This window comes from Stegodyphus dumicola, chromosome 6 (genome assembly GCF_044657685.1).
Source record: "Stegodyphus dumicola isolate Sdum_Otavi_A_Nest chromosome 6, ASM4465768v1".
Classification (NCBI taxonomy): domain Eukaryota; kingdom Metazoa; phylum Arthropoda; class Arachnida; order Araneae; family Eresidae; genus Stegodyphus; species Stegodyphus dumicola.
In genome coordinates this window covers 25,171,054-25,198,896 of record NC_140773.1, presented here as the reverse complement: position 1 = coordinate 25,198,896, position 27,843 = coordinate 25,171,054, and the positions used below count along the sequence as shown (strand labels likewise).

Sequence of the window (27,843 nt, the reverse complement as noted above, 5' to 3'; positions counted from 1 at the left end):
CTGACTGCGATACCGTAGGTCCTGGTAGGTCCTTCATAGGAGGCAACGGTGGTCGCCTATTAGGTGCCTCCATAATAAAGAGACCACCCCATCTGGCCTTAGGAGTGACCAATACCGGCATAAGCAAGCGCCTGCCATTGGGGAAAAAAATAATTGTCGAGGTGAATCTTATACTAATGTTGATTCTCTGAAAAAAAATCTGATGTGTACACCACATGACTTCCTTGTACGGAATATTAAATTATACGCATTTTTTCTTGCATTTCATTTAAACTTATTAGATTGAATTAAACCTACTTCGCCGACAGCGCATAAACCACAATAGAATAAATGCATTCTTTAAAATTCACTTTATTTGTTTAACATAGCGACACTCTGGCGCTAGGTTGATTTAACAGTATTATATTTCGTTCATATTATAACTCAGAATGCACAAAATTTATATCATTTAAAGAATTATCTAATCGTTGCCACATGTTCTATTCAAATACTATAATAAAGCTAGAACTATGTATAAAGGAAATTAAGCAAACAAAACAAAAAAGAAACAGTTTTTCACAGACGATTGAGTATTTCTCATTCAATTAATTCAGTTTTCACTTCGCGACAAGGCAAAAATACATAAAAACTCAAAATATCTATATTAAAAATTACGAAGTAAATCTTAAACGCTTATTTCCTAGAAAAAATTCCAGAAAGGATTAAGCATGATTTAAATAATAAATGAAGGAGTTATCTTTGTTGCTGCGAAGCTAAGTTTCTCTAGATTGTAGATTGGCAACAAATCCTCTATCCTGCTGTTTCAAATGTAAACAAGAGCAATGGCCGCCGTCAAAAACATTATTAGGCTTAGCGGCACTTAAACAATTTTAAAATTGTTGATAATTCTAAAAATATTGCATACAGATTTACTAAAGGCATAAAAACCTTAACCAGAAGATAAAAACAACATAATTCAATCATTTTTAAAGCAAAAAATGTACAATTTACAAACATATAAGAGTAAAGAAACTGAGATCACTGAGCCGGGTAACAGAGTGGATATATATATAAATATATTTATATACGTTTGGTGCGGCCGATTGCAACCAAAATACGAGGTGCACATCTACGTGTTATAGCAGTCCTATATACAAAATTTCAACGTTCTGAGGCTACTCGTTTTTGAATTATGCGAGATAGGTATGTATACGTACGCACGTACGTACATACGTTCGTACAGACGCCACGAAAAATTCTCTTCAGAATTCATTTTAAAGCAGTTTTATAATTTTTTTTGAAGGAAAAGAGTGTTTTATTGTGTCCTTACATACAGGTATCAAGGAAATCGTTAAATTGCATTTGAAAGAGGTCAAAATGGGATGTTTTCGTTGAAATATGCTGCCTGAAACTTTTCGCGATTCCAATACTTCCTTTTTACTTCGTACAAGGAAGTAAAAATTGTGCATTTCAATGCAAAGGTTAGGGAGAAAAACTTGAAAACTTAGCCGGAGAGGCACCGTAGAAGCACCAAACATTACATGAAACAAAAACCATATTTCTCCAGAAATACTGGGTAATACGTTTCTGTCGCTTCAACAAGTTATGCTGAAAGCAATCAAGAAAGATGACTTTATATTAAGCTCACTCATATAGAGAAAGCAAATCTTTGTAGACATGGAATCCTACCTACAAGTTAAAAATGTAGGAATTAAAATATTGAAAAATCCAGAAACCAACTGAACACTCAAAATAAAAGTCAGGAGAAATTTAGAATGTGCTGTTCAAATAATTCAGTTTTTTAAGGGACAAAATTAAATTCATCACGTTCTACTACTGTTATGGGACTGATGATGTAAGAATTTATTAATACAATTATTTGTTTCCTATTTCCAGCCTCTCCCTCTCTCTCTCCGTGGAAAATTTGCTGCAAATGCATATCCTCATAATAATTAATTACGGTTCCAGTAATGGAAAGCTTGTTAGTACACTTTTCTAATATAAATATTGATAAGAATACTGGTGCGCATTAAAGCCTGTAATCTCAGAAACAACTGTTTGACCTATATACAATCTCTTGCAAACAATTCAATTAGAGTGTACTTTTAAGTATTCTTATCACGATTGCTCGTGAAGATGAAATTCAGTGTTTCCGATCTCACTTTTTTAACGGAAATGTAACCTGATTTTTTTTTAAGTATTTGCCGAGATCCGCTGTTTAATCGCAGACGGAAGCGTATTGTCGAAAACGCGGACTGCTTAAAATTTCAAGTACCTATATAGATAACATCAGATTCTTCGATAAGATTTTCAGGTTTATTTAAATAGTTTATTGTTATTTAGTAAGTACTGATTGCTCATGTTCTGAAACTGTCTATTGAAAACGTTTAAGAGTTTTAGTACTTTTGCAAACAGTTTATCGCTTTTGCAAACATATCATTGCGATAAATCTTTATATATATATATTTTAATTTTCGAGACACTGTTTCTTATCTAATACAAATTAAAACTTCAAGATGCAGTCTCCCTTTGCTAGAGAGAACTCATCAACGGTCTTAAACTTACTTGATTCCTTATTCCAGAATTCGAAATTTAGGCTTAATCTAAATATAAGTCGCCCTTTTTGTGTAATTTGTTTTGAAAATTTGTATTTTAGATATTTTTATACGAAAAACATTTTGCATTATAACCTATAAAACTTTTAACATCCATTTAAAGCAGATGTATTTCTAGACACACCTGCAAAAAATTAGAGTTTTTTTTATTCAAAATTTTCTAAGATGTACATGAAATTACATATTGCGGTGTTTTGAAATTTGGAATCTTTTTTTTTTTTTTTTTTTGAGCGATAATAACGCCAAAGGTGGTTTACGCATTTTGTTAAAATTATTTGAAAGTATGAATGATGACTCTTTTACCACTCGCCTGCAATGCAAAAAGGAAAAGGAAAACAGATTGCTGTAAATTAAGAAGTTCATCAAGTAAATTATTCTTAGCGCAAACTGAAAACAATACGCCAAGATAAATTTTCGAATTTCTCCGTAAATTTCCAACCAAATTTTACAAAATTTAGGCATAATTTGAGTCGTGGAATCGGAAAATGGAAAAAAAAAAAAAAAAATTGCGTGTCATTTCAGAAAAAGTTCGATTTCGTGTCAAAATACCTATGTTAGAATAATGCTATATATAAATCTAATATATATCCTAAGTCGTGGTTTCGAGCCTTGAAAAACGCAATTTGAATTTCGTCAATCGGCCCAGTAGAACAGGAGATACGGAACTGCCCCCCCTTTCTTCCTCCACTCGTAGTGTACATAGACTAAGTTATCTTACATGACTTAACTTATCTATATCTACTAACAAAAGCTTTTGGAAAATATTATTTTAACTATTAAATATTTTATACTTAATGCTTTGTTATTTCTTTCTATTATCGAGGTAGTGTGTGTACTGAGAATACGGCAAAGCACACTAGGGCTATCTGCCTAAGGGGAGGGATGCCTTTCGTGGAGGCCTTTCTAAGGGAAACTGGCTCGTATACACGTTACACATGGGGAAAACCACGAAAACGCCCATGCAGCCAGCCCGTTCGCGGGATTCGAACCTCGGACCGAACTACCAGTGTTCAGCGATTTTACCGCTCGGCCGCTGGTGGGCCTATTATCGAGGTAGAAAGTTGGTCTAAAACCTGATATGTGGATGTAAACTTCATGCAAAGCAACTCACAAATGCAAGATTTAACGCTATGCTTTCCATTTAATTTGAAAAGATTATAAACTCAGATTTTTTTATCAAAAAGTAAACTACTTTTTTTTACTCTACAAATAAAAGGAATAAAAATTTAAAGTTCTGATTATGGTATGAAAGCAGCTATCAATACATAAATTTATATTTTCTTTTTCTCTTAGCCGAGAGGTCCTTCAGAAGTCACTCACCTTGAAAAACAGGCACACCTCATCTTACAGCAATTTCTTATCGCATCCTGTCACATGGCAGGAAAAACTAGAGCAAGTGAATCCCACATAAAACTGGATCGTCCTCTGTTTATTTATTTACAAACAATTAATGGCTGTATGACCTCAGTTCATGCTCTTTTCCCATCTTGGGGAAATTTTGGCGTTTCAATGGCCGTAATTTTTATAATTATATATATTAACAGCTATGTAGCATGAACTTCAGGAAACGAGGTAAGTTAGTATCTGAGAGAAGAATTTTGATCGACAAAGATTCAAGTAATGAAGTGATAATGAAAGAAAGGTAACGTAAAACTGGCAAGGAAAACAAACTCTGCAATTTCCTGGTCCTTGTATTTATTAATGTGTGGACTGATGGACTAAACTGTCTCATCAGAATCGCGGATCCCATTTTTATTGTACGGTCGGACATTTGCTTACAAAAATCTCTCTTTAGTATAACAATATATGTGGTCAAATATGGCCCTCTGTCCTCGTGGAGGCCTAGCTATGTGTCAGTGATTTAAGAGGGCATTGCCTAGGAGCTGTCGGCAGACAGCTCCTTGGCAATGCCCTCTTAAATCTTAAATCTTAAATGCCCTCTTAAATGCCTAAACGAAAATACCTCCTCAGTATTTTCGTTTATTATATTTTTATAGCAAAATGGATATTTTATAAGTAGCAAATGCGTAAATGTTTTGTTAAATAATGTTATTTTTAAAGTAATGAGCGGTATTAATCACGAAAATATTGAAAAACTGCAATAGTACCTTGGGGGGGTGGAACTATACTTCAGAAATATTTTAAGGTTTTAAAAAATATATATCTTAGTTTATTTTGTGGGGTTCCACTCTTTTACCTATCAGCTACATGTGCAGTAACCTCGTGAACAGATAAGAGAATAACTGCTTGAGTTCTGGAACAGTTACGTAAAACTCAAGAAGGGTTAATTACCCTTTATTATTCAAAATAAGAGTGTACAGTCGGCTCCTTTCTCAGAGGGTACAGCAAAGCCGCCACTTGAGCTTGAACTCAAAGTAATAAGAAATAAAACTTAACTAAAGCTTAGCTAAAAGATAGAGCCGAAGCTATCAAAATTCCAAGCAACTGTCCCCTAAATATCAAATAAGCTGGAGAAGCTATCAAGGGCCTGAAATACGGCCGAGTCTATTAATAGCTTAGGGAGACGTAGCCAAAAGGTGAACGCGCGCTAGTCAGAAACAAACTCTGACTCTCTAAGGAAGTCAGTAGAACATCGACTTAAACACCGCTCTTACTCATTTGCATTAAACGTGATTCTAAAAACACATTCTGGTAGGAAATAGTAAGCTGAAATTAGGAAAGATAGGAAAGTAGCTTTAACCTTTTGAGGCCGGGGCTTTGGTAGCAGTAAAAGCTAGTAAAGGACGGGGAATCTTGGTGTGGTGTGGTGGTGGTGTATTTATTATTAATATTATGGCAAAGCACACTAGGGCTATCTGCCTAAGGAGAGGAATGCCTTTCGTGGAGGACTTTCTAAGGGAAACTGGCTCGTAAACACGTTACACATGGGGAAAACCACGAAAACGCCCATGCAGCCAGCCCGTTCGCGGGATTCGAACCTCGGACCGAACTACCAGTGTTCAGCGACTTTACCGCTCGGCCGCTGGTGGGCTCCGGGGAATCTTGAACCGAATGCTTTCCCCCTTTAAGAAATCATCTCTTATTTGCAACAAAGATTCTTGTGAGTAGTTTAATGGATTCTCAGAGGGGTGCATCTATGTCGCAAAAGGAAGACCTTTGAAAGAGATAAGTGGTTAAAACCGTAGGGACGTCAAATTTGACATTTCACCCCACTTTTCGGCCTGGAAAATGGGGGAAAAAGACATGGCCACTAAACTGGACAACCCCGTCTTTTCAAAGAGAGGACTCTATGGCCACTATAATGGCCATCCCGTCTTCAAAAGGTTAACTAAAGATAACTGTTAAAAACTGAGGATAAACCTTACAATTTTACACAGAATAGTTAAAAAGTGAATTTTATATATTAATGTTAAGTGTCCAACAATGAAAATTCTCACGACTTTAACACCTGTTTTTTACAAATCTATAGTAAAATACAGATGATCAAACAGCTTCAGAGAGTCAAAATTAGTTTTCTGGATTTTATCCCAAAGATATATATCATGATCCCTGCATTTCCAACTGTTCACCAAAGCAGTGTTGAAAATAAAATTAATAACCGCCTCGTTGAAAAATAATTTGATTTTCTGATTCAGATATGGGAAGAATTAAGCTCTAAACCTTGGAAGTTCACACAAACTCTTCACAAAATGTACATGAAATCACTGCTTGAGATACATAGCATTCAAGTTTATCCTTTCTGTCTCAGGTTCATTCGCAATAAAACTATTATTAAATCTGAAGAAGTTACTACAATTTTTGGTTGTTGTGTATTTCAGAATTTTTATATTCAATATATGTATATTGGTTTTAGAAATCTTTCAAAGGTTTTATTACTTAATAATGTTTTACTGTAATGGGATGTCTGGGATGCAGGAGCTTGTTTTCCGTTGGTGAAAATACCTAGTGGCAACGGTTGTGATATGAGTGAACAATTATTGGCGCCGCCTCCACAAATGACCTCACGCTTCTTACAAATGGCTCTCGCCGCATAAAATAGATTAGTTTCGTGATGAAATATAGGTAACAGACCAATATAAATAAAGAGGAAAGAATGGAAAAAGCTCACCTGTGGAAGCTTACTAGCACACTAGAGACCACCCGTCAACGGCTTCAATCAAGCAAACGATTTCATCGCGCTCTTAGTGTCTTGGTAAAACCAATAGAATAAATCTTGAATTAAAGTTTTAAGAACCACTCCTATAACCATCTTTTAAGTGACCCGTTCTTTTTTTAAGAGGACCGTAATTTAGGCAGCCGACATTTCTGGGAACTCAGACTGTCTCTCCCTTCAGAACGGCGCCTTTGATAGGCCATACGATTTGCTTTAGGCTTTTACCCTGTCCACTGCACTGGAAGATTTTTACGCGGTAGTAAACGTTATCTGGGAAATCGAAGCTTAATGCTTGGAAAGCGAGCTATTAAATTTTGAAATATACTTTTTTACTTTACTCTCTGATAAGAATGGATTGTATTTATAGCTTTATTTATCAGTTGATTGCGTCTGAGCAGAAAAACTCATGCTAAAGACATGTGCGGAGAGATCAGAGCAGGTGGTATTCAACCATTTGGTGTCTTCTGCCCCCTCCCCCGTGATATCAACCAAGACATTCTTGAGGTTACAGTTCGAAAAAAGATTGCATTAGTTTATGTTTTAAAAGGAGATGGGAAAATTACTTTCAGCAACGTTAGATGCACTGCTGTATTTCGATATCTCTCATTGCCTTATCTCAAAGTACTTGAAATCTGTGTGTCCAATTTCCTCAGAATCATTCGTGGGTTCAGATGTCATCTGTTTGTCCATCAGTCTTAATCAGCACGTTTGCTGATATCTTGCGTTAAAAGATATATCTCTCTCAGCTTTGGTTTTTGCTTAAAATCAGAGAATTGAAAAAAATTTACATGCAGATAAAAAAACTAAACTAAATTATTGTCTCTTGTTAAAAAAATCAGATGCTGATGTATGTTGTTATATATATTTTGCTATCAATTTAACTAGATGTCGCAGTTCATAGCCCTGAATAAAAGACTGCAAAAAGAAAGTTTTTAAAAAGTGTGAGAAACGTAATCTTCAAAAGGCATTAATTAAATATTGTGTGTTCTGTAAAAAAAAAAAAAAAAAAAAAAAAAAAAAGGCATCACCCGTCAAATTAAAATACAGGGCGTTTATAAAGTCCCGTACCCATTTTGATGTTTACTAGCTCATAAAATAATGAAGATATAAACAAACTTATGGCATTTATTTATGGAATAACTTATATACTATTTTCCTTTTCAGGTTTGAATATCTTTACTTTTGTAAATATCGTCTGCGCGTGTGGTTAATTTCAGATAATTTCATTTTCGAGTTTAAATAACTGTACTTTTCTAAATATCGTCTGCTTATTAATTGCATTTTTTTCTCTTCTGTTTTTGGCAACTATTGCAATGTTATGTTTACTTTTGATGTGTTTGTTCTAGTATTTTTGTATGTGATGTTTTATTTGGTCGGATATTAAGGAGAATGCATACACCGCAAGAGAAAGCACAGATTTTATGATGGTTCATAAAAACGAAATCCATAATGCAAACACAGAGAAATTGCTGAAGAATTTACCAAAAATATCCTCCATCCAAAAGCAGCATCTTGCGGTGGAAAAAGAATTTTCTAGAAACTGGAAGTATCGCAGATAAGAAACGGGTGCTACTTTGGTAGACGGTTGCACGGATTTTGGCGATATTCTGGCGATATTTTTTTTGGCGAGCGATACGACTTATGGTAAACCCATTGCTGGACAAGTTATTTATGGTAACCGATACTTTGTTGTCATTTTATTTAAAAAATAATGCGTTTTATTATGCATAAATTCCGTGTTTTAAATATTATTTATGACTTCAAGATAATAAAAATGAATTTAATTTTGCATTTTTATTTGAAATAAAAATTTTATTGTTTATGATATTTTATGGAATTTTTTGTTGTGAATGATGTAATGAATGACGTCACATTATTTTAAAAGTAATTGGTTTTAATATCTATAAATTTAATCTAATGTTTTAAACATTACTTATGGCTGTTAAATATTAAAATACAATTTAATTTTGTAATTTTTTAAATATGATTTTATTATGAATGATTATTTAAATAATTTTAATTCCATGCGTGATGTAATCAGCTCCCTGATTGGTTACTGAATACTTGTGCATTTCCGCGCCATTTTAAAATTTTATTATTCATCTCTTCGAATTCCTCAGATTTCAAAACGAATGGATGTCTCCGTTTCGAAGATAAATGTTGGTATTGGTAATTACCAAGAATTATTGGTATCGGCATAAAAAAATTGCCGTTTGAAACTTTATTTTGGACAACCTGGATTTCCTACTCAAAGATTTATTTATTGTTACAAGGTTCAGAAGAAATTTATTAAAAATTTTTTTAGGAAACCTCGCTAATTGTTTCTTCAATGAAGTGCGAAAGATGGGGATAACAGATGAAAATCGTTTTTTTTTTCTGGTAATTATCAATATACTTAAGGTAAAATGCTTAAAAAAATTGTAAGTACATATTTTTCTTTTACTTTATTATTGTATACTTAAATTTTTATTAAAAAATTAATACACTTTTTTCAAAAATTCCTGAGATATTTATTGTCACATATGTTTTAATGTTAAATAATTATATCCTATAAAACATATTTTAAAGGATTTGAATTTAAGTAATTGAAAAATTTAATTCTTTTAAACGTTGGTTAATGTTTTTAATTCAATATTCAATTAAAGTAATATTTTATTCCAATTAAATGTTGGCGCAATGTTTTTATTCTATTATATGAAAGTAATAATTTAACCTTACTTTAGCATTTTATACACTTAGTAAATCTCTTTATTTACATTTGCCAGCCATCGTAAAAGAACAACGTTTTCAACAAAAAATTAATCCATTATTTTTAACGATATTTATTTTTTAAAGTTTCGAATACTTTACTATGCGTGAAATACGTAAAAACAGCATTTTTCAAGATGGCTGACGACTGTAAAAACCGCGCCAACAATTGCGCCAATGTAAATCGCCAAAAATCCGTGCAACCGTCTACCAAAGTAGTACCAAGAAACGTTCCGGACGTCCCTGCACAAGTGATTTTGATGTTTAGCGTGTCAGAGAGACATTTTTACACAATCGTAGGAGATCTATGATAGAAGATGATGCTGAATTTCTGAAGCGCATAATGTTCTCCGACGAAGCATCCTTTCATCTTTCTGGCATTGTTAATTGCCATAATGTGCGCATAAGGGGAGCTGAAAACCCCCATGAATACCGTGAGGCACAAAAGTATTCCCCAAAGTTTAATGTGTGGTGTGGGTTAATGCACGACCGAGTCAGTGGGCCTTTCTTTTTTACAGAAAAGACGGTCTCAATAATAACGTAGCAGCAAAAACCGTAAAATATATTCAAGGGAGAATAAGATGTTTATAATTTGTGTTTCCACAAAAATACATTAATATGCATAATTTACAGTATTTCCCAATGTATTTTAAATCCCTGGAGCTAATTTTCAGTAGCTGTTCTTGTCATGTTTGCATATTTAAACCATGTACTAAAAATTTTAGTTGGCATGATATAATGATGAAATAATATGGGCGCTGAGACAGATAATCCACTGTTTCCCAGTTTCAAGCGAATGTTTTATGTCTAGTCCAGCGGTCGTCAACCCTCAGAACTTCACGGACCACTACATATATAACTTCATATTTGACGCACTACTAATATGAATTAAAAAAAAACCTTAAATCAGACCTTGAAAACAACAAAAACAATATTAAACTTTCCAATACGTCTAATTCCAATTTTCATTTGTTAATATAATTTTCGAAACATATTGTGTTCAGCAGCGTGCCTTTATGGAAATTTAGGCTACGCCCCTGATTATGAGTAACAATTAAAGCATTATTAACATCTCACTGATACACATATTTCGTTCACATTGAAAAATTATATTAAAAGTACAAAAATCTTACCTTTTTATACAGAAAGCTTCACATTTCCATATCGCTGAAAAGGAACTTCACAAAAAACAAGAACAAACTGGCAAAAGCAAAGCAATATCAATAAACTGAAAGCGTCATACCGCCAATTATTAATTATTGTAAACATAATAATCATCGCTTACTCAGCAATGGCGCCATCGATCAACAGTTAGACAAAACAAAAACGGAAACTTTCAGTGATGCAATTATAAACAAGAATGCAGATGGTTCTCATAAAAATCCATCAAGTTGCCTATTGTCACGGAGAAAAACTGCATTGTTATTAACGACTACAATAGCATATGTTTGTAATTCAAAAGGAAAGAGAATTGCAAGTTCGCGCTATTATTGAGAACAGCAGCATATCCATGGATGCCATCTCTCACTTTCAAATGTCGGTAGATACACCTGCAAAAGTAGCTAAAAAGTCGCTAAATTCAGAAGGAATTTCGCTAAAAGTAGTAGTTAAAATTTAAAAAAAAAAAAGTATAATCCATATTTCATAATAGGTTTTGTTACTCGTCATTTTTAAAACTGAATCTTCATAAAAATATAAATAATGTCCCAATTTTTCTGCAGACTATCAAAATGTTTTCACGCGCAACCAGGGGTCCGTGGACCGTCGATTGGCGACCGCTGGTCTAGTCCATGTACTTCATTTGGGAATGATTGCCAGTGGCTCAAGAAGGCTGGACTTCCACTTCCACTCCAGTTTTGAGGGAGAGCATCCCGGGGGAGGGAAGGGTCTTCCCCCCGTCTCCTCTCTACCACCAAATCGCACGAGAGGACTTTCGTCTCGCCACATATTTAGAATGCCTTCATGCCGCAAAGACACTATACGACATTTACAACATCCATGTCTTCTCTGGGGTTCGAACCCAGCCCCTTTGGCACCGCAGTAGGCTCCCCAAACCGCTGTACCGTCTGGGTGGCAATATTTCACGTACTTATTATAACTGGCAAGAGAAAAAAGAGAGGTTGCCAGACTTAACTAAACCAGGGATTCCTAACCTTTTTCTTCCATCGACTCTTTTTAAAGAAATGATTTCCTTTCTCGAATCCCTTACATTTTTCTCTATAATATACAGCGTATAATATGCAATACAAATAACTGCTCATAAATAACTTAACGATAACAACGAGATTAAGAATATGAACGAAAGTTTTGAAAAACGTTATTTATTAGATTTATATTATTTTTGTATTATTATTATTTTTTATTTTTCAAATATAAACAGATTTACAGAACCAAAATCACAGATTCTAATTGCACAAAAGTTCGATTGTAAATAATCTGACGGCTGTATTTGATGTATCGATGCACTTTTTTTAATGTTTCCAATTTGTTCGTTATCTATTTCATATTTCGTAAAAGTTGAATGAATTTTTTTATTAACAAACTTAACAATTTCAAAGCGAGCAGTGTACTGTACGAAAAAAAAAAATATCTCTAGCTCGCGAGACTGTCTATCGGAAATTCTAAAGGTAAGCTGTTTTTAAATATTTATCTATTTCATATTTCGTAAAATTTGAATGGATTTTTGATTAACAAACTTAACGATTTCAAACCGAGCAGTGTACTGTACGAAAAAAAAAAAATATCTCTAGCTCGCGAGACTGTCTATCAGAAATTCTAAAGGTATGCTGTTTTTAAATATTTTCAGCCCAAAGTCGCGTTACCCCAAATGCTCTCGAAAACAGTATGTGTCTGTAAATGAAAAAAACGCCTGTTTGGGAGTAATGTAAAATCTGCAAACTTTCAGATTTTTTTAATTAAAAGAGTGTACTTTTTAACAGGGAAAAAATATTTTTTTTATTAAAAATGTATGGTTATTTGAAAACTAATTTTATTAGTGATTGAAATAAATTCGTATCTATTTATCATCGTACCGAAATAAACTTATATATATTTATCTAGCTATTTATTTATTTATCGTTTATAAACTTGTATCTATTTATTTATCTAAGTAACTTCTACCACATAATTTCTACTTCTCCATCGACTGAGAACAGAAATTCGATTCATGGAAAAAAAATATCACTCATAAGTAAAGAATTATTTAGCTTTATTTTAATGCCATGAACAATGATATCAATTTATGCTACAAAATTATTTATCTAGCTATTTATTTATTTATCGTACCAAAATAAACTCGTATCTATTTATTTATCTATGTAACTTCTACCACATAACTTCTATTTCTCCATTGACTGAGAACAGAAATTCGATTCATGAGAGAAAAAAAAAGATTATCACTCATAAGTAAAGAAGTATTTAGCTTTATTTTAATGCCATGAACTAATGCTATCAATTTATGCTACAAAATTATTTATCTAGCTATTTATTTATTTATCGTACCGAAATAAACTCGTATCTATTTATTTATCTATGTAACTTCTAGCACATAACTTCTATTTCTCCATTGACTGAGAACAGGAATTCGATTCATGAGAGAAAAAAAAATTATCACTCATAAGTAAAGAAGTATTTAGCTTTATTTTAATGCCATGAACTAATGCTATCAATTTATGCTACAAAATTATTTATCTAGCTATTTATTTATTTATCGTACCGAAATAAACTCGTATCTATTTATTTATCTATGTAACTTCTAGCACATAACTTCTATTTCTCCATTGACTGAGAACAGGAATTCGATTCATGAGAGAAAAAAAAATTATCACTCATAAGTAAAGAAGTATTTAGCTTTATTTTAATGCCATGAACTAATGCTATCAATTTATGCTACAAAATTATTTATCTAGCTATTTATTTATTTATCGTACCGAAATAAACTCGTATCTATTTATTTATCTATGTAACTTCTACCACATAACTTCTATTTCTCCATTGATTGAGAACAGAAATTCGATTGAGGGAAAAAAAAATTATCACTCATAAGTAAAGAAGTATTTAGCTTTATTTTAATGCCATGAACTAATGCTATCAATTTATGCTACAAAATTATTTATCTAGCTATTTATTTATTTATCATAGCGAAATAAACTCGTATCTATTTATTTATCTATGTAACTTCTACCACATAACTTCTATTTCTCCATTGACTGAGAACAGAAATTCGATTCATGAGGAAAAAAAAAATTATCACTCATAAGTAAAGAAGTACTTAGCTTTATTTTAATGCCATGAACTAATGCTATCAATTTATGCTACAAAATTATTTATCTAGCTATTTATTTATTTATCGTACCGAAATAAACTCGTATCTATTTATTTATCTATGTAACTTCTACCACAAAACTTCTATTTCTCCATTGACTGAGAACAGAAATTCGATTCATGAGAAAAAAAAATTATCACTCAGAAGTAAAGAAGTATTTAGCTTTATTTTAATGCCATGAACTAATGCTATCAATTTATGCTACAAAATTATTTATCTAGCTATTTATTTATTTATCGTACCGAAATAAACTCGTATCTATTTATTTATCTATGTAACTTCTACCACATAACTTCTATTTCTCCATTGACTGAGAACAGAAATTCGATTCATGAGGAAAAAAAAAAAATATCACTCATAAGTAAAGAAGTATTTAGCTTTATTTTAATGCTATGAACTAATGCTATCAATTTATGCTACAAAATTTATTTTTATAACAATTTTATATTTACTGCATATAAATTAATTTAACTGGACGAACTAGGGTTTCGACTTTGTTTCAATTGAAGGCTAAGAGTTTAGTAATAAACACCGCCTTGATTAAATAATTATTCATTTTTGGAAATTTCACGATCTCTTAAAAGCTCGATGAATAGATCCCCTGTTACATAAGCTCGCCGATTTGACTGCCCAACTCTAGAATAAACAACGGCACATTTATAGTAAAAGCTCAACCCAAAAGAAAAGCAGAGGCTTTGGAAAAATTATTTCGGGGAGAAAACAAAAACACCCTTTTGATCTCTAGTAAAAGACTACGACACGCTTATGTTTCATTACGACATCCCTCGCCGTGATCCAATAGCTCATAAATTTCGTAGCTCTTAGATCTCGTAGACATATCTGGAAACCGCCTACGCAGCGCTGACAGACAAAGGCTGATAAAAGGTGCGGAGGAGATGTTGGTACTAATATTTGTTTCGTTACCCGAGAAACACTTTGTCCTATCGTTTAATGGAAGAGCGAGATAAATCGGTCGAATAATCGCTCGTACTTTTTTATCTGACCCAATATAGTGTGATAAGGCGGTGACGATTTATACAGTTTGAATAATGAAAAGCGTTACGCGATTATGTAAATAAGAAGCGTGTCAGGAAGTAAGCACTTATCTCTTCCCTGGCCTAAAACTATTGGCGTAACTACGCAGCTCACGTGATTTGTTCAAAAAAATCATATGTGGACACCACATAGAAACATTTTTACAATAAAAATTAGAGTTTGTTTAGCAATACGACCAGCAGGCAGGAAGACCAAATTTTCGGTGCATGAAACTGAAAGTTAACTTTTGCTCACACTCACCAAAAAGACACTCAAGTTAGTGCACCAGCTGACTTAATTCACTATTCTACTAAAGTTTCAAGTGTAAACAAATGGAGGCCTCGTTAGGATTAGAATCATTAAAAAACTTTTTAATTGCTGATAATTCTACAATTATTTCATGCAGATTAACTAAAAGCATAAAACCGTAACCGGAACATAAGAACAACAAAATTCGATCACTTTTAAAGCAAAAAAAAAAAAAAAAATCTGATGTGTACAACACATGACTTCCTTGTACGGAATATTAAATAATACGCATTCTTTTTTTTTTTTTTTTTTCATTTCATTTACACTTATTGGATTGAATTAAATCTACTTCGCCGACAGCGCATAAACCACAATAGAATAAACGCATTCTTTAAAATTCACTCTAGTATTTGTTTACCATAGCGACACTCTGGCGCTAGATTCACTTCACAGTATTAATATTTATATAACAGTTAACTTATATAATAATTATATAATGGAAACTAAGTTAACTGTTGCACAAAATTTATATCATTTAAAGAATAGAATTATCTAATCGTTGCCAGATGTTCTATTCAAATACTATAATAAAGCTAGAATGATGTATAAAAGAAATTAAGCAAACAAAACAAAAAAGAAACAGTTTTTCACAGACGACTGAGTATTTCTCCTTGAATTAATTCAGTTCTCACTTCGCGAGAAGGCAAAAATACATAAAAACTCAAAATATCTCTTTAAAAATTACGAAGTAAATCTTAAACACTTATTTCCTCGAAAAAATTCCAGAAAGAATTAAGCATGATTTAATTGGCAATAATAAATGAATGTGTTATCTTTGTTGTTGCGAAGCTAAGTTTCTCTAGATTGGCATCAAATCCACTAGTCTCCTGTTGCAAATGTAAACATCAATTGCCGCCATAAAATAAAAAGGCTTAGCGGCACTTAGACAACTTTAAAATTGTTGCTAATTCTAAAAATATTGCACACAGATTTACTAAAGGCATAAAAACCTTAACCGGAAGATAAAAACAACATAATACAATCATTTTTAAAGCAAGAAAATTTACAATTTACAAACATGTAAGAGTAAAGAAACCGAGATCACTGAGCCGGGTAACAGAGTGGATATATATATAAATATATTTATATACGTTTGGTGCGGCCGATTGCAACCAAAATACGAGGTGCACATCTACATGTTATAGCAGTCCTATATATAAAATTTCAACGTTCTGAGGCTACTCGTTTTTGAGTTATGCGAGATACGTACGTACGTATACGTTCGTGCAGACGGCACGAAAAATTCTCTTCAGAATTAATTTTAAAGCAGTTTTGTAATTTTTTTGAAGGAAAAGAGTACTTTATTCTGTCCTTACGTACAGATATCACGCAAAAACATTGTTAAATTGCATTCCATAGTGGTCAAAATGGATATTTTCGTTGAAATATGCTGCTTGAAACTTTTCGCGATTACAATACTTCCTTTTTACTTCGTACAAGGAAGTAAAAAGCACGATTTACCAGCATATAGGAATAAAAAACTGAACTCACCGAGTCTGGTAACAGAGTAGATATATTGGGTCATATAATAAAGTCTCCGCGCTTTTTTGCCACTAGATGGTATTGATGCCTATATATCCGGCAGCACTTATCTGATTGTATCAAACGAACATGTGCTTAAAAGGTGACATTCAGGGGTGTTGGAACCCCCAAAAATGCAGAAAATGGTGATTTCGGATATTTGCATTTTCAAGTTCTGTACACATTTATCTTTCTAAAAATACAATTCTTTAATCGCTATGAAAATTAGAACTGTAAAAAATCTAGTTTTAATTTGTCATCGAATGCTTTGATAAACGAGAATTTTTACATAAAAACGCATTTTTCTCCAAACCTGATTTTTTTACACTCGATGTACCTTTTCTCAGGAACTACTGCTCACAGTTATCAAAAATTTTTATAGCTTATTTGTTAGATTTCCTAATATTTCCTGAAATGAGCTTTTTGTGATAAACTAAGGAAACATTTTTTTTGTGTGAGAAAAGTGCTAAATTTTATTGTGCCTAACAAAATATTCTGTAAATTACTCTAAAATTCAAAATGTTTCAAAAGCTCATTTCAGTATAATCAGATACGTATACTTTAATTACACAAAAAATTTCAAGTGTTGTATCTACAGCAGATTTTGAGAAAAGGTACATCAAAAATGGACAATTTAACATCGTCAGTATAGGTTTCTGACATCCCTTCAGCTTTCACTGTTTGTGAAGATAATTTTCTAATTTGTCGCTCATGTCAAAAATTATATTGATTTGAAAATGAGTGAAATATCTGGAGAAATACTGTAAGTGATGCTTTTTTTCTATAAAAAATCTGATGTGTACACCACATGACTTCCTTGTATGGAATATTAAATTATACGCATTTTTCTCTTGAATTTCATTTAAATTGATTGGATTGAATTAAATCTATTTCGTCGACAGCGCATAAACCACAATAGAATAAATACACTCTTTAAAATTCACTATATTTGTTTACTATAACGACACTCTGAATGCACAAAATTTATATCATTTGAAGAATTATCGTTGCCACATGTTCTATTCAAATACTATAATATTCTATTCAAATACTATAATATAATAAGCTAAAACGATGTATGAAAGAAATTAAGCAAACAAAATAGAAAAGAAACAGTTTTTTTACAGACGATTTAGTATTTCTCATTCAATTAATTCAGCTCTCACTTCGCGTCAAGGCAAAACTACATAAAAACTCAAAATATCTGCATTAAAAATTACGAAGTAAATCTTAAGCACTTATTTGTTCGAAAAAATTCCAGAAAGGATTAAGCATTATTTAATTCGCAATAATAAATGAAGGCGTTATTTTTGTGTTGCGAAGCTTAGTTTCTCTAGATTGGCAACAAATCTACAATTTTGTTGTTTCAAATGTAAACAAATATGTCCACCATGTTATTTAAAACTTAACAGCACTTAAACAGCTTTTAAATTGTTGATAATTGTACAAATATTGCTTCCAGAATTACGAAAGGCATAAAAACTTTAACCGGAAGATAAAAACAATATAATTCAATCATTTTTAAAGCAAAAAATGTACAATTTACAAACATACAAGAGTAAAGAAACTGAGATCACTGAGCCGGGTAACAGAGTGGATATATGTATAAATATATTTATATACGTTTGGTGCGGCCGATTGCAACCAAAATACGAGGTGCACATCTACATGTTATAGCAGTCTTATATACAAAATTTCAACGTTCTGAGGTTACTCGTTTCTGAGGAGTTATGCGAGATACGTACACTGCTCAAAAAAAAAAAAAAAAAAAAAAAAAAAAATGGGACAGTGCTATATCTCCCGTTCTACTGGGCCGATCGACAAAATTCAAACTGCGTTTTTCATGTCTCGAAAGCGCGACTTAGGATATATATTAGATTTATATATAGCACTATTCTAACATAGGTATTTTGACACAAAATCGGACTTTTTCTGAAATAACATACCAATTTTTTTCCATATTTCGATTCTACGACTCAAATTATGCCAGAATACCAAGTTTTGTAAAAATCGTACGACTAGTTTTTAAAATATTAGCTCTCAAAATTTTAGCTCCTCAATGTTAATTGAATTTGGCAAATATCTATTAATATGTCTTTTTTTATTAAACGTTTTTGATTTTTTCTCTCACATTTCGAAATTTAGGTTCATTCCAAATGAAATTTACCCATTTTTTGTGTTTTATTTTTTAAATTTCTATTTTTAAATAATTTTTATAAATTTTTCGAAAAAAATTTTGAATTATAACCTATAAAATTTTTACCATCATCATAAAGTAGGTGTATTTTTAAGCATATCTGCAAAAAATTAGACTTTTTTATTCAAAATTTTCTAAGATATACACGAATTTACATATTTTCGCGTTTTGAAATTTGGCATCTTTTTTTTGAGCGATAATAACGCCAAATGTGGTCTATGGATTTTTGTTACACTGAATTGCCACAGCTATTTTTAACCTTAAATTTCAAGTAAAATTTTACGGAGAATTAATTATATGAATTTTTTCCCCTCAATAAGGCGTAATAAATATTTATTAATACTATATGAAAAGCTATTTTTTTTAATTATAGATGATATTATTAAAATTTAAAAAAAAATTTTTAAATTTCTCTCTTTCTTCCTTTTTTTAAAAAAATAAGAGTACATTTTTCTAAGAGTAAGTTTTTACCTTCGGAGTTTTATCGTCTGCTACTTTAATTCGTTTAAATCCAATTGTCTAAAACTGAGAATTTTCGTTTAATGTTTATTTGAATTTTATGACATTAACTGCATAATTTATTTCTAAACAAACTGTTGCTTTTGAAGTGGCTGAAAGAGCGGCAGATACTACCATCCATATTTTTAAAGCACAGTATATTTTTATAGAAACATAAGATTTAGAATAATCATTTATATAAGTCAAATTATGATATAAACATACAACCCTCTAGAGACTGAATTAGTGGAAGTTCAATGGTTATGTAGAAATGATCTGCAGCTATATAATGGCTGGATAAGTCAGCAGCTTCTGTGGACAAGTAAGAATAATTATATAAACGACTCACAACATTCTGGATTCAATTAACAACGAGGATACGATGTTTATTAAATGAATTTAAGAAGTTTTAACACATAAAAAAACCAACTCATTTTTTATCCTAAAATGTATTTTTGTTCGCAGCGTATTTTCATTATATCCTTAAAATTCAAATTTAGAATGTAATTGTCAAGAACTGAATCCTAATCATCAGTAATATAATAAGTAATCATTACGGTTATTAATAATCCTTCTTATAAAATAACTGCAAATATTTCAAAAAACTTTCTCTCTGAATGCAAATATTTTTCTATGCAAAATTTTAAATTTTATATTAATCAAGATTGCACACGATATTATTTATTTGCACTTCAATTTTTACCGTCAGCTCTAGTAGAAGTTACAAATCAATTATATTTAATTAAGGATTGGATTGGATTATTTAATGATGGCAAAGCACACGAGGGCTATAAGCCTAAAGGGAGGGATGCCTTCGTGGAAGACTTTCTAAGGTAAACTGGCTCGTATACACGTTACACATGGGGAAAACCACGAAAACGCCCAAGCAGCCAGCCCGTTCGCGGGATTCGAACTTCAGACCGAACTACCAGTGCTCAGCGTCTTTACCGCTCGGCCGCTGGTGGGCTATTTAATTAAGGAACGACCATCTAAATTTAGAAACAGCGTACCGTAACAGCAAGTCAAGTATTGGCGCCGCATCTTTCATGTTACTTCCGATTGGCAAGCTACATGATTTTTAATGAGTATTCGGGTTTTGCTAGTAACTTCATTTGGAAATCGCGCTTAAACTAGGTTAGTTGGTTATTTGAACATAGAAAGAACACGGGAGCTATTTGATTAAGATGCTTTCATAGAGAACCTTTGTAAAGAGAGCTTAGAAAACTACGAAAACCAACCATGCAGCCTGGGTTAGACTTCGCAACAAACAATTAGTATTTAACAATCTTCAAATGCCAGGCAACTGGTGAGGCTCCAATTAAATCTCCAATTTAATATTTCCTTTGTAAATATTTAAAATATTGTTGTATACTTAGACACAAAAAGCAGAATTTAAGTTTTGTTAACTCGTTAATAAACTACCAAGCCGTAGTGCAAATGAATATTCAATTTCTTTTGCAATAAATGTATTCACTTAATATTCTTGGAATATGAGCTAAAGAAGGAACGTTCTCGGAAGATTAAAGAAGTGTTTAAATCCAGTGATATAAGGTTTGTCTTAGAAGCTCAGGATCAAAACGATTCTGCAATTGCCCCAGTAGTTGACTTGTAAATGGTTGTGAATTAAGCGGATGACTTTTAATCTTACGTTTTCAGTCAGACAACGTATTCCAAATGTTTTGTATTGCATGACAATGCGTCTTTTCATTATTCAATAACCAGTCGGAAAACCGCTTGTGTTCCGAAAATAAGTATGTGTACTCAATCGTCCTGCATGTTTTTCAAATTTGTCTTCTTGTGATTTTTTTTTCTTTCCCAAAAACTAAAGTTGCCTCTCAAAGGAATGTTTTTTGATATTGAAGAGACAAAAGGAGTATGACATCTACTTTTAGAGGCATGTCAAAAACAAATCTCTACAAGCCTTCTCTTCCATTACATGTTGTGCAGTCAGACAAAATGTTGCATCAGCGTAAATTCTATAATCTATTTTATTACACTCTGATTACTTTACTAACATACAGTGAATATATACTAAATCTTTTACTTCAGCTTAAGTAATTCGGAATTTTTGACGGAATTCTTGTCGGAACTAGGACTTAGAAGATAAGTCAAATTAAATATTTCGATAACCCAATAAATTCAAGGTCGAATTTCAAAATTTTATTTTCGAAGGAAGGAGAAATTTTTTCAGTTTTGGTCCATTATCCTAAGTATATTTGCTTTGATTCTTTATTTTTCCATAAAAGCGAAAAATTTACGTATGGTATACATATAACGCATAGCTTCAAATGAAAATTTAATAATATACGGAGTGGTTATAATTAAAGTGTTACATTGAAACGGTCAGAAAACGAAAATTACTGGATCAAATGTTATCAAGCTTGGTAATCGTGTAAAGGAGGTCATAGAAATTTATTTTCCGGGAAAAAAAAGGAAGTTCGAAACCTCACCACCAGGGGGAAAATGGCGCTGTATGCAATATTGTTAATAGAAATATGGGTCGGAATCTAACTTAACCTTTTGTTACACGGGTTTAATATGACCCTTAAGAAACTTTGAAGTAAGCAAATTACCATTTAAAGGCGTTAAATTCGATAAACGTTGAGTGCGCCATCCGTGTAAGTGAGAAATTCGTCCGTGAAAACCACGAATTAGCGATTAGAAAATGTGAGATCGCAAATCACTCGCACAAGTTCGTACAATCTGGAAATCATTTTCTTACAGATCGCTAATTTGTAATTTTTGAAGCCTGAATTTGGCCCTAAAACATAAAGATACTGATTCAGAACGCTTTTAATCGATTTGGGCCAAAGAAATCCCTCATGTTATATATCTAGTTCCATTGCATTCTCCTACTGCATTCGATTGCATAGCAGTCATTCCACACTGTTTAGTGTTGAATGACAGCTACTGTTATAACCGCCAACACTTCCCCTCTTCCCACCAGTCCTCAACCTCTGTGGCTTTTAGCTATGGGGCTTTTAGCCATAAACAGTGCTTTCTCAAAAGCACTGTTTATGGTGATAATCTAAATAATTTGGCAGAAATGAAAAATGTGATACACTGACATATCCGTAACATTCCTCCTGATATGCTAAGAGCTGCTGTTGAGAATGCAGAAACAGAATTTAACTTGCTTTCGGAAAATGCTGGACGCTACATTGAACATGCTTTGTAACACGTTTCGGAAAATATTAGACATATTTTAAACAGATGTTTTCGTGTCTTATTTCATTTATCAATCTTGTATACAGCGCCATTTTCCCCCTGGTGGTGAGTTTTTGAACTCTTTATTTTCCGCGGAAAATAAATTCTCGTAACCTCCTTTACACGATTCCCAAGTTTGATAACATTTGGTACGGTAATTTTCCTTTTATGGCCATTTCAAACTGGAACTTTAATTATAACCACCATGTAAATTAAACTTTAAAAATTTGACAGTTTGGTTCAAGTCCCAGCTTTAAAAATATATATATAAATATAATCTTTTATATTAATCCTCTTAGAAAGAATGTTTTTTTTAAGAAGCTAATTTTTCTCTCGCGTTATAGATTGTATAAAAAACATGATCTTTAATATGATTTAGATTGTTTCAGCTGATATAAGAATCGGGTTACTCGGTGGTACAGAATAAACCCTGCTGGACTGTTTTATTTCTTTGTCATTTAGCAAAAATCTTTTAATTAAAATATTTATCGTTTGGACTTCGCTTTAAACTTTATTTATAGTTAAAATGACTAGAAAATGAAAAGCTGTCTTCAGCTGAAACGCAATTCATGTAATTGATATTTTTAAAAATTGACAAGAATGCAAAATTTATGGAAGTCTAGCAATCGAAAAATCTTAATTTTCTTGTGTGTGCACTGAAAATAACTGTAGAAGGAAAGAAGAAAATTAGGGAGAAAAGTAAGCAAAAATTTGCAGGGAAATTTGGCTGTCAGACATACCAAGATGTTTCAAAAAGTTGGACGCTTTTCAATATACTTTCAGGATATTTCAAAGAATTTAGGTGTTTAAAGAAAAAACACTTGAACGTGTACACCAGCAAATACCATCAATTGAGCTTGTGGTTAACAGAAAAGACAAAAACGATAATTATTATAAATTAAATAATTATAAATTAAATTATTATAAATTAAAATAAAAATTAAATTTTGCTCCAAAATTTACAAAATTTCATATTTAGGCGTAATTTGAGTCGTAGAATCCAAATATGTAAAAAAATTGGTATGTTATTTCAGAAAAAGTCCGATTTTGTGTCAAAATACCTATGTTAGAATAGTGCTATATATAAATCTAATATATATCCTAAGTCGCGCTTTCGAGACATGAAGGACGCAGTTTGAATTTTGTCAATCGGCCCAGTAGATCAGGAGATATAGGACTGTCCCATTTTTTTTTTTTTTTTTTTTGAGCAGTGTACATACGTTCGTACAGACGCCACGAAAAATTCTCTTCAGAATTAATTTTAAAGCAGTTTTATATATATATATATATATATATTTTTTTTTTTTTTTTTTTTGGAGGAAACGGGTCTTTTTTTCTGCCCTTACGTACAGATATCACGCAAAAACATCGTTAAATTGCATTCGATAGCGGTCAAAATGGATATTTTCGTTGAAATATGCTGCCTGAAACTTTTCGCTATTACAATACTTCCTTTTTATTTCGTACAAGGAAGTAAAAATGTAAAACCGCTTCAAAAACAGACCGAAAAATTTGTGAAGTATACGGTGAGAATGCTCTGAGTTAATGAAGGACCCATCAGTGGTTTGCTTGATTCCATTCCTGAAATTTTGATGTCGAGAGTGGGAGGGAATTGTCCCTTATGAGCTGCTGCAACTAGCGAAACCATCAATTCGGTCCAGTACTGTACACAAGTCGGCCGTTTGAACGAAGCAGTCCTTGCAGACTTGGCCAACAGAAAGGGAGTTGTGTTTCATCATGACAATGCGCGGCCACATACATTTTTGATGACTCGGACTTGGTTGGGAAGTTTTGATGCACCCATCGTATAGCCCGGACTCTGCACCATCTGACTACCATTTTTTTCGGTCTCTACAAAACTCTTTTGACATTAAAAAATTGACCGACCGAAGCACCACTGAAAATCACTTGGCCAAGTTTTTCGACGATAAACCACAGAAGTTTTACACCGATGGAATTATGAAGCTACTCGAAAAATAACCAAAGTTCATAGATAATAATGGTCATAGATAATAATATGTAGCTGATTAAAGCTGATTTTCAATAAAGAAAATTTTTGTTCAAAAACGTACCAAAAAAGCGCGGAGACTTTTTATATGACTCAATATGTATATATATAAGAATGAATTAAATTAAATATATTAATAAATCATAATAAATTTCCCAATATTTGGGCAATGTTTGTTCTCCTTTCTTAAATTAATATATTATATACAAAAGTAGCAAGACAACATGAATTAGAGAGACTTTAATGGTCAAGAATTCTGCGCATTGAGCTGCAAAATTTTTAAAAAATTTTAAAAGTAAGTCATTTAAAATTCCTTTAAAAGCTTACGCTAAAAAATTCATTTGACTCCATAGTTCCTTAGTAAAAAAGTAAAATCATTTAATATCTAGAAACAAAAAAGTAGCAAATGCATACTTGTTAAAATTACAAGTCGAGAGGACTTCAAAATCAAAAAGGGGGTAAGGAAAAATTTAAAAAATTTAACGCACAAAGAATTATAAAACGACTGTTGTGAAAATTAAACATTTTACAAAAATACATGATATGTACAAAAAATTACAACAAATGGTAAATAGCTCAACTCGATGTTTGCGCCGGATTTATCAAGGGAAAAGCAGCTCAAAACTCGTATCAAGTTAATACCTAGCGCGTTTTGTCAAACGATAATAATTGAGACTATAAACGCAATTTAACTATGAGAAAATTCCAACTTTATGATTTAAAAAAAGTTTGGTAAGTCTCAATTATATCGCTCTTTTCCCGACGCGCCGCAATTAAATTGAAAACGTAAAACTTACTATTAAACAACAAAAAATGTATACATGAAAGCCTAGTTAGGCAAATGTACAATAAAATAAATAGCTTAAAAAGTTATTAGTCGAAAAAGTACAAGCTTGGTGAGGCCAGCTGCAACCGAACAAGGTGGTGCACAACTACATGTTATAGCAGTTCCATATATAAAATTTCAACGTTCTGAGGTAACACGTTTTTGAGTTATGCGCAATAGATGCATACGTACGTACGTACAGAACGTCACGGCAAAAAAAAATCTCATCTGAATCCATTTTAAATCCGTTTTACAATACGTTTGGAAAAAAGATCCGTTAGTCTGTCTGTACGTACAGACGTCACGCAAAACCATCGTCGAAATGGATTCGAGAGCGGTCAAAATGGATATTTTCGTTGAAATATGATACCCGACATTTTTCGCGTTTACAATACTTCCTTTATTCGTGAGTATTTTTGTAAAAGATTCCAGAACTGTAATTTTTTGCCTTGGGAAAATAAGTTTTATCAAGCTATCATACGTTCTCTGTGCAACTTATTAGTATATTTATCATTATAAAATTTTTATAACAAAAATGAATTTACAAATATATGGCATTCTTAGAAAAGAATCTATTTTTGGCCTCTTAAAACATATTTAACAGAATTTGTTCATGTCTAAAAATGTTTTGCTTTAACTTCATTTTTCCTGTGTTTTCCAGTGTCATCATATGAAGTGTAAAAGAAATATCAGACATGATACATTTGCATGAACTTCACCAGATCTTTTTCTAGCTTAACAACAATCTAATGACATAACAGATTGATCATTTCTATTACATATTCAAAAGTACATGCAAAACCACGATGCAATCCATCAAGCACAAGAAATGTTATGAATTCAAAGCAGTATTATTAAAACCATTTGTGAAATCGAAGCAAACATGATTTCATTTTCATTTTTTCCATCGACATATAACCTTTGAGTTTCGTTCGTTATTACCAAACTAAAGCTTTCGTGTTTTATTCTTCGCGTGTAACTTACATTATATGTTTTAAAAAATTAATGAAAAAAGCTTTCAAATCTCTTCTTGACATTTTACCCATGCTTAAACACTTAGTGCATAATCTGATAATTAATAGAAACTAATTATAACCAACCAAATTTGGTACTTTTTAAAATCATATTGTTGCGTTTTTTTTTTCTTTTCTGATAGCAGTTGTTGCGTTATTTTCTTCCTTCACGTTTGTACGGGGTTTGAGTGGATTTGGAGTGAATAACGACGACACTTGATGAAGTATCGGAACACACTTTATTGGCCATCTCCAAAACACATTTTACAGTCGTCGATGAACTACTATAAACACGCTGACACGATTAGCGACACAGCCTTCAGGTTATCAAGCTATCACGGTGGAGACATCTTCCTGCAAAACACCCGACTCTGCTTTCCGGAGTATAGCTCCCGACTCTGCTTGGTCGTACTCGGATCTCCACGTACTCTCGAGACTCTCCACGCTACAACTCGCAATGCACTCGACGGCACACGAGCACAGTTCCCGACTCTTCGGTTCAGTCGTTCCCGGAGCTCAACACGCTCTCTCGACGATACATTAACCGCGATACACTAAAAGACTCCTTCGGTGCACTTGACGACCCACTCGACACTCGCTGCCCGGTTGTCAACTCGATCGACTCCGCACGGACTGACTCGCTAAACGAGACACACTCAAAATAGTACAACAGACTGCGAACCAGCAGGGTTTATGTAGCTTTCGGCTTGTGTTCGAAAACATTCTGGGCTAAACCGGTAAGAATTCGTTCCAGAAGGTTCTCCATCCGTCCATGGCAGATCGCTAATTTTGTCGCCAAATGTCGCCAAATGGGCGATTTCTAGCCAAATATAGTAACCCTGCCTTACCTTGCCAAAGCAAAACTGCTTTGCGGGGAAGCCATCTCACCGTGCCTTGACATTTCGTAACAATAACAATTTAGTAGAAGCATATGTTTTTGATATCCTGCATTAGTAAAGCATATTTCAAAAAAATTGAAAGGTTTGAAATTTTAATGGTCGTCCAAAAGGGTTTGTTAAGGTTTTTTATGTTCTCACTGAGCTTGCAGTCTAACAGACTGCTGTTACACTTACTCCTGCGAACCCATTTTCTTTTTGTCTTTTTAGCTTTATTATAGAGGGTCAATTTATTCACACTTACGCCGTGTAAAACTCAAAAGCAAAATTACAAAAAATTTAAAAGCGCCATAGCAATATACTTTTAGAATTCCCAACGCAGAGTTCAGTTTTGGCATACAATTTTCTGTTTTTCTTTTCAGTCTTTTCTCAGTTTATCATATCAATGCTCAATTTTATTACTAACATAACTTTACAAATCTTATTTTTGTCTTTTTGTTATTAACGTTTATTAGTGTACACTTTATTTATTCAATATAATGTTCTTGGCGCTTACGCCGCAAAAACTTCGATTCAACATCAAAATCATAAAGTATTTAAAAACAGCATATCT

The 27,843-nt window shown here is 32.5% G+C and overlaps 1 protein-coding gene across 1 annotated transcript in view; it reads right to left on the bottom strand.

Annotated features, from left to right (window-relative positions):
- The window catches only part of LOC118202807 (uncharacterized), a 319,541-nt gene extending 312,647 nt beyond the window's left edge, over positions 1-6,894 (bottom strand). Inside the window, exon 1 of the mRNA XM_085818193.1 lies at positions 6,664-6,894. The gene's annotated coding sequence lies outside the window, so the exon portion shown is untranslated. The remainder of the gene's footprint in view (positions 1-6,663) is intronic.
- Between the last annotated feature and the right edge of the window lie 20,949 nt (positions 6,895-27,843).